Here is a 9,096-nt window from a genome sequence, read left to right as displayed (position 1 = left end):
ACGCGACTTCGTAACGTATCGTGTGGCATGTTACAGCGATTTCTACGTTTATTCTAATTCTATGATTCTTACATAGTTTCAGACCGTCTTTGAAATCATTAAATAAGTAATCGCTTTGTGAATCCCTGTTCTGGTTAGCTCCTCTATAGATATCATCTCACTGGTGTCTGGATCTACCTATAGGTATGGAGCGTGTCGGTTGGTACAATACGAGGAAGGAAACATGTTGATATTTGGCGTCATGAACAGCAACCGGTTCCACAAGTGTTATTCCGAAAACAAGATGACTCTGGACTTTCCGGACACGATATTTTTACTCATTCGTTGTCTCGTTAGTTAGGGAGCCTACACATCAATCAAGCATTTTTATACATTTTTGCCCTTGGATCTCTTGATATTAGGGTCGAGAATGTATATACTGACCATTACCCATTATGATATATTCTGACTTCTGAAACAGATGTTTGTAAGTGACAGCCAGGCTGATCCTTTGCCTAAAAAATGAGCCAACCTTTCTATCACCAGCTGAGGCTATGAACCGCGTTGAAATGACTCGTAAATAAAATTAGCATTAAGATTCTATGGGCCCAGGGTCTCTAGTAAACGGAACAAAAAGTAACTCGCGATGAGAGAAACTGCTGCGCTCCCGATCTTGATGCTGTCTCCCTGATATGACACAGGGCCAATATGTCAACGGACGTTGACGGACCCGGCAAGAGAGTCCGTGAATTCCAATTTTTTTCTATTGTTTTATATATTTAAACTTAAAGTTTCATTTAAAGCAACCTTCAGTGTGTAAGCTCATTTATGATCATTATTCGGAGGACGACGACAGCTTTTTATTGACGGACGTTGGCGAAGGTCACGCGGAACATCGGTCTAGGCTGAGATGAGCACGGGCCCGGCGAACTAACAAAAACTTGTAGCTCGCCACTCGCCACTCGCATACGGCACCTGTTTTATTTATTCCATTTATTAAAATATTCGTTACCCACTTGAATTGGTATTTTAATGTTATATACCTACTCGTATGATGTTAATATATTCATCGTTTGTACCTATAATTTTTAAAATGCATAGCATAGCATGCACAAAATATTTCTTTTAGTAGTTATTTTATTAGGTAGGTACCTATTTACGTGTTGTGTTGTAGCGTTATCAAAATAAAGTTACTTACTAAAATTAATTATTAAGTAATAATATTCATAATAGTTTTGGACTAAATTAGGTAAAGAAAGTTTCTTACATATAGCTACGGTTTTACTAGCTGAATCTAAATTACATATTTACAGAATTTGTAATAATCTTTGACACCAACTGCGTCATTTCAGTTCTGCCAGAGTTAACTAGTTAGGGTACTCTCGGATTGATCCTAAATCAACGATATACCTATTTCAAATATTAGGCTATAGATTACGTGAAATAAAGGTGGAACCAAAGAAAAATAGGCGAGGGCTTAGGGCTTGCCAGTGACATCGAAGCCTCGACGTTTTTTACATGTTCCCTAATTACTGTCATGAATTGTGGTTCTGCGGAACCGGCCCAGTGGTGAAGAAATATAAAAGAACAAAGATTAGATTAGGCGCACAAAGCTTAGGTCATCATCATCATGATCATCGTCAGCTCACTACTGAGCACGGGTCTCCTATCAGAATGAGAAGGGTTTGGATTTGGACATAGTCTACAACACCAAGTGTGGATTGGCAGACTTCACACATCTTTGTGAATACTATGGAGAACTCTCAGGCATGCAGATGTTTTCTTCACCGTTTTAAAGCAAGTGATATTTAATTGCACACACACATAACTCCAAAAAGTTAGAGGTGCGTGCCCGGGATCGAATCCTCGATATCCTAAATAGGAGGCCCGACATCTTAACCACTTATCACCGGCTACAGCACAGCTACAGTATCGTATACACAATAATCAATAGGCTATCAATACTAACGCGCGTACCGCGTAGCGCGTCACTGCCGCGCGTCGCGGCTGGAGAGAATATCGTGCGGGGCGCAGCCGCGACGCGCAGTTCAGCTGTAGTTCAGTTCGAGTGCGGGGGCACCTTTAGAGGTAGGTACAGGAACAAAACTAGTCAAGCTCTGTTCTTAATATAAGTCGTTTAAAAAGTAGGTAAGTACCTACCTATACTTATTTATTTCCTCGTTTTTTCCAGATGAGCTTGCCTGATTTGATTATGTATTTGGAGAGATGTCTCGCTGACCGCCCAGAGGTCAATGTCAGATGAATAACACGTTCATAAGATTTTAATTTAATGTAAAATATCATTTATAAAAGTATACACTGTTCAACGTTATACATGGTTTCAAGAGTGTTCTGTTCTTAAAAGTAAAAAAAATAACCTCGTCAAGTGCGCGTAAGATTCGCTCACTAAAGACTTAGCACTTTAGCTTAGAAAGAAACAAAAATAATTTGTGTAGTTATTTAAAGCTGAAACACCTGAAATAAGCAGGTATGATAGACGGACCGACACACAGACGAGACGGCCAGAGTCGCATCATAAGGATTCCTTTTTTTACAATTTTCTTACGGAACCTTAAAAACAGAATGCAGGAAACATTACATCTCTGTGACCGTCCGTTTGTCTGATAGCAGTTTTTTTCGGAAATTATGAGAATAGTTACAGAGCTTGTCACAGCTACATAGATAGGCGGGTTACTCAAATTTTTATTTTTTCTTACTCGTATTAAATATCGAACGCCATAGCGGAACACTGATTCTGCGTAAAAAACTTGCACTTGTCAGGTTTTTTTAAATTCATAAAAACATCAGCTAATTGGATCGATGGACCTTTATTTTTTAAAATAAGAATACATAAATGTTAGTCAACAAAAAATATAGTTAGGTATCCAAAACATTGAATCGAATTCCTATTTCTACTTATGTCTTATAAAAACTTTACAGAGCATTCGAATAAGTAAAGGTAAAGCCTATTTACTGACAAAAAATACAAACAGAATTGCTGTCTCTCAAAAAATGTTTAAATGTAATTATTTCCTAGTAGGTAGGAAATTCGGATAACGCTACTATGCAAAAAAAAACATTTTGTGGCAAGAAGTGAATTGGATAAAATGGATTTGAAAATTGTTAGTGCCGCCACAGTGGTGCGTAGCTAACACTAGCTTGATCGTAACTAAGTGGCTACAAAGAAAAAATGTAACTCGTAGTGAGGCTAGTAAGATCTTGGAAAAACACAACGCGCGTCGTCAGCCACGCCCGATTTCATACTAGAAATTGTGAATAAAAAACTGTAGACGTTCACGCAGCGGAACGTGTGTAAAACCGTGCTTGTGCTTTGCACTTTGTGGATGTGCTTCATGTAAATCCATACTTCCATACTAATACTATAAATGCGAAAGTGTGTCTGTCTGTCTGTCTGTATGTCTGCTACCTTTTCACGGCCCAGCAGTTTAACCGATTCTGACGAAATTTGGTACAGGGTTAACTTATATCCCGGGGACGGACATAGGCTACTTTTTATCCCCGAAAATCAAAGAGTTCCCACGGGATCTTTAAAAACCTAAATCCATGCGGACGAGTCGCGGGCATCCTCTAGTCAATTATAAATAAATCATAGCTCGAAATATTCATATTGATGACAACTGCCAAGTATACGAAACGTATTCGTATCTTATGAACACGCTTTTAGGTAAGTATACTTCCGTGATTCGCGGCCGGAACGATTGACGCATCTACGGACGCTCATTATTACTAATCACTGGGAAAATGTATGGCGCACTTCTGATTCCCCAACAAGACACGTGCAGTTGCGACCCACGAAAATCTTCCTATCGGCGTCACTCAGAAAAGCAGGTATTATTTAAATATTTTTATCGAATTATTGGAATGTCCTCTCCAAAACCAACACAAAAAAAACACAAGTTTAATGTGTAAGGTTATCCGAGAGTTTTAATCTAAACAAACTAATGCCAAAATAAATATTTTAATTAGAGCGTGATTGCTATCACAACATCTAATTATTCAGTTCACAACCCAAATACCGAAAATATGCGATATCGCCCCGAATCTCGGAAGGAGACTGAACTAGAACCTTCAAAACACCCGTATTTATGCAAGTTCAATCTTGTTGGCCTCCTAGCAACAGATTGTATGACATCGAATGAGCCAAATATCGATTTTATCAAACTACCTGCATTAGATAAATTAATAATTTTATATTATTTTTGACAACTCAAATCAATTTTTAAAAATAACCTTACAGTTCGGCCGTCCTGAATTTAACACGTCCTCGTGTTTCTAATCAATCTTGTCATGTCAGTCGCGGGCTTCCTTGCCCTAAGTCAAATCCAAATCATGGGCTATCCTGCCCTCCGTCAAATCATTAAAACCTACCCCTGAACTGCCGAACTCTCAGTTTTTATATCAAGTCAACAATAAATCCAAACGGCTAACTTCTCATTCGATGTATACAAAATCTGAACCACTCATTGCAAATTACTTTCCAATTCACAAAAGACTAAATTATTAAAAAAAAACTAAAAATTTTAATCACCAAATCAAACTCAATAAAAATTTTAATCAAATGTGGGTTGTTTACAAAAAGATACCAAAGCGAAAAAGACAACGTGAGACACGTCCCGCTTCTGAATTATCGGCGTCACTCAGAAAAGCAGGTATTATTTAAATATTTTTATCGAATTATTGGAATGTCCTCTCCAAAACCAACACAAAAAAAACACAAGTTTAATGTGTAAGGTTATCCGAGAGTTTTAATCTAAACAAACTAATGCCAAAATAAATATTTTAATTAGAGCGTGATTGCTATCACAACATCTAATTATTCAGTTCACAACCCAAATACCGAAAATATGCGATATCGCCCCGAATCTCGGAAGGAGACTGAACTAGAACCTTCAAAACACCCGTATTTATGCAAGTTCAATCTTGTTGGCCTCCTAGCAACAGATTGTATGACATCGAATGAGCCAAATATCGATTTTATCAAACTACCTGCATTAGATAAATTATAATTTTATATTATTTTTGACAACTCAAATCAATTTTTAAAAATAACCTTACATTCCTTTATAACGCTTGTGTGATTTATAAGTTATAATTTAAAATACAAGCAACTTATAAGGTACCTCACTCAGAGTCGCAGAGTAGAAGAACGACGCGGCGCGACTGATGCTGCAGCGCGACTTTTATGCGCGCTCCACCGTTTGATACAACTATAATTGTAATAGGTACAAATTACAAACCTATTACAATGTCTAGAAGCAGTGCTGGAGAGATTCTTTACGTCACGCGTTTTATTTGTCCATGTCTTACTTGATTATACGTTGTAACTGAATCATTATAAATAAAAAATGTAGATTAGGTAAGATTAAAAAACATCTACAAATGAGGTAATAAGTACCAATTGTAAATAATTGGAATACCTATACCATGCCTATACCTACGACCTATAGCCAGACATTCCTACACGTATTGCTCTAATCTCTGATATAAAAATGATATAAATTAAAAATTGATCATTTCTCAGATAATCGTAATCACATCCGGTATTATAATAATTATCCGGTAATTGATAATAATTATTATTAATACGCATTTTGATAATACTTATAAATAAAAATTACATAAAGCCTGATAGCAATATAAACAGTCCATAGAATTAATTCTATGATAGAGTAACTTCTACGAGTAGGTCTATGCAGATGATAATAATTGCTGTCACTCGAAATACTGTTGTAATAAATGTACCTCCCTACCATTTCTAACTTAACTCACCCCTTTTGAATAGGGTTATTATAGGAATAATATGAGATTTCGCATCTAGATACGGATATGCACTCGAGTAGTATTTCGTAGGTTTCGGTTACCAACGCCAGGACTAGACTAGACCTAAGTACCTAGGGTCCCCATTCTCCAGCTTTAGTCCAGGAATTCGCTGAAGACCTGGGCTATCCTTATGGAATGGGCTTGGATGGCTGGAATGACAATAACAGAGGGTAGGGGCGGTTTACTAACAATAGACGGAAAATCTAGTGCGGAAACCTGCCCAGAAGAAGAAGCTTTTATTTACAGACTTGAGAGAAGTTTTATGAACACGGATATGAAATAATTTCGCAAGGTATCCGATGGTTTCGGGGTATAAAAACTGTTTGAAGTATTGAAGTTAGCAAAATCTACTATAACCGAATTCAAATAGTTTAAAATATTTGTACGTTTCCTAATTTTTGATGGATATAAGTAGGTACTTTTTGTTCATGATTATGCGTGCGTTATCTGTCCAACCCTTTAAGCTAAATAAAAAAATGGATTTGAGTGGGCTGGAGTAGGTTTTTATTCGAAGTGTCGGTGTGGTTCCATGTGCATCCAATACGTGGCTGCTGTTAGGACTGTGGTCGTGACATTGAATGAAATGTGATTCATTCCAATTCTAGATCTATCAACTTCTTATGTATCTAAGTTTTTTGTTCACAACTCGTTCAATCGATAGTAAATGCCATTTACTATTTTAGATGCCCTTTTTGTCGCTTCCTCCTTTCAAATGATTTACTTTCGAAGAGCTCGATTAATAGAGCAGGTATTTCCAAATAAGTAGTAATCAAGGAAATCCTTTTTATACCAATACTTGCGATTTTCGGTGCAATTTAATATATACGAGCAAAAAGGCATACCTACTTAGTATAGGTATCTACCTACCTACTTACATAGCTGAATAATATCCGTACGTAATCTATCAATACTGTAGCATACCACTCGTTTTTGACGATCTCCCTGGCGCATGGTAAGCGCTGTGGTCTTATTAGTGGGAGGTCCCGGGTTTGATTCCCGGCAGGGGTTTGGAATTTTATAATTTCTATATCTCTACCTCCTACCAGACCATCTGGTCTGGTAGGAGGTAGAGAGAGGCTTTGGCCGTGGCTAGTTAGTTATCACCCTTGCGGCAAAGCCGTGGCGCCAAGCGATTTAGCGTTCCGGTACGATGCCGTGTAGAAACCAAAGGGGTATAGGTTTAATATATGGTTTGTCATACCTCTTCCTGATTAGCCCGGTTCCATCTTAAACTGCATCAACACTTATCTATCACCAAGTGAGATTGCAGTCAAGGACTAACTTGTATTTCAATGAAATAAAATAAATGGTTTTTTCTGTAAAAAACCAAGAAGTAGGAAGGTACAAGGTCATGTATGAAACTAATTTTCTTTCATAATGCCAGTAATTGTAGCAGTTTCTCTACCTAGAGTTCCTTTCGAGTAACCTTATTTAAAGACATAATTTCTCAAAGTTTATAGAACTTCTTTGTTTGCACACATTGACAAAAGCACATTGGCGCCTCACACATGCCAGTGTTGGTGCAAGCCAAAGAGATGCCATATTACTAGAACCTGCAATGACCTGCGAAACGGCCGGCCGTATTGTCAATCCATAAATTGGCGCTGGACAAAGTCATTGCTGGACCTGCTCTAACTGTCTGGTCGTCATACAAATTACCTCCAATTCCCTCCGTAATCAATCTTAGACTTGCCTTTACAAAAGTATAAAAAATCTAAAGCTCCTGAATAAAGCTTAGGTATTACATTATATTCTATCGGCCTGTATGCGTCAACTGTTGGACATAGGCCTTTCCAAGAGCCACCAATCACGGTCTTACATCTTCCTCATCCACCCACTCTCCGCCACTTTACACTCGAGTGACCGAGGAAACTCCGAGGTGACTCGGTCATCGGTCCAGCGGGCTGAAGGTCGTCCTATGCGCTTACCGGTACGCGGTCTCCACTCCAGAACGCGTCTGCCGTCTGCATTGAATTACATATTTTGCACAAAATATTTCCTCAAGAGTAAGAGGTTTGCTCTGCCAGTAATGTAACATCTCTCTGGAGCCAGTGGATCGGAGTGGTAGTGGTGCTAGGTACATGCGCGCGCGGCGTGAACGCTGGCCGGTCCAATTGGTCGAGATTGCGCGTTTCCGCCGAGCTACTTCCGGCCGATAACAGCAAGATCGCGACTCGGAGACCGGAGTCGGACCTGCTCCGGTCAATGGACTCTCGGGGCTACTTAAAACGCATTACGAATAAGCCTAGCTCATGTCTAGATAATATAGGTACTTAATCTGACAGGCTGTCTGTGATGTCTTATGCCTCTTGAAGGCCCCTTATTTTAAACGAGTGGTTACTGAGATTGCGATCGTTTTGCTTGGTTTTGTCAATCAATCAATCAATCAATTTATTTATTTGCTGATACAGGTATTACAGGTGTAATTATAAAAATAGTCCAGCTGTATCACGCCAAGCTGGCATGCAAATACATTAATTCAAAATAGTGAATAAACAAATTAAATTAAAAGTAAAATTTTCGTTTGTTTGAAATAAATGATGTTATACAATAAAAGGAATTTACAATTCTGAATACTTAATATTAAAAAAAATAAAAAAAATAAAAAAATAATATTACAGGTCTTAAAAAATATTACAAGATTACATAATAAAACAAAAAAGTCATCTTAGATATTCATCAACACTATAAAAGGTATTCTTAGTTAAATATTCAAATAATTTCTTTTTAAGGCCTTGTATTTTATTTACGTTTACAAGTTCTCTTATTTCCAAAGGTAATTTATTTACAATTTTTACTGCCATAACGTTAAAACTATTACTGATGAGAGCGGTTCTATGTGACGGGAATCTTAATTTATTTGTATAAAGTTGTTTTTACTTATTTGATGTTAAGTCTACTTATGTAGATAAATCTATTTTTTGTTATGAATTGTTATTTAAAAGCTGTTATATAAAGTTAATATAACTGTATATTTTGGGCATTTTGTAAAAGTGGGTAAAAATTGGGTGGTGGTCGATTAAATCCCATGGATAGGTAGGTACATTATAAATACCGATAAACCTTCTTGGTTACGCTACAGCTTGAAGTTCCTAAAGTACGCAACGCTTTACTTCCTACCTACTATAGGTGTGGTTAAATGTTGATCTTGAGCAAAGGCAACAGTCCTTCTTGAATTTTTTTTTTTAATTTTATTAATTATGCTTTATTCAGCAAGCAATATTGGTTAGGTTCCAAATCACTTCTAGGGCGGTAACTAGCTAGGAAGTAGAAACA

This window comes from Maniola jurtina, chromosome 6, assembly GCF_905333055.1.
Source record: "Maniola jurtina chromosome 6, ilManJurt1.1, whole genome shotgun sequence".
NCBI classification, from domain to species: Eukaryota; Metazoa; Arthropoda; class Insecta; order Lepidoptera; family Nymphalidae; genus Maniola; species Maniola jurtina.
This window is presented reverse-complemented; position numbering follows the sequence as displayed.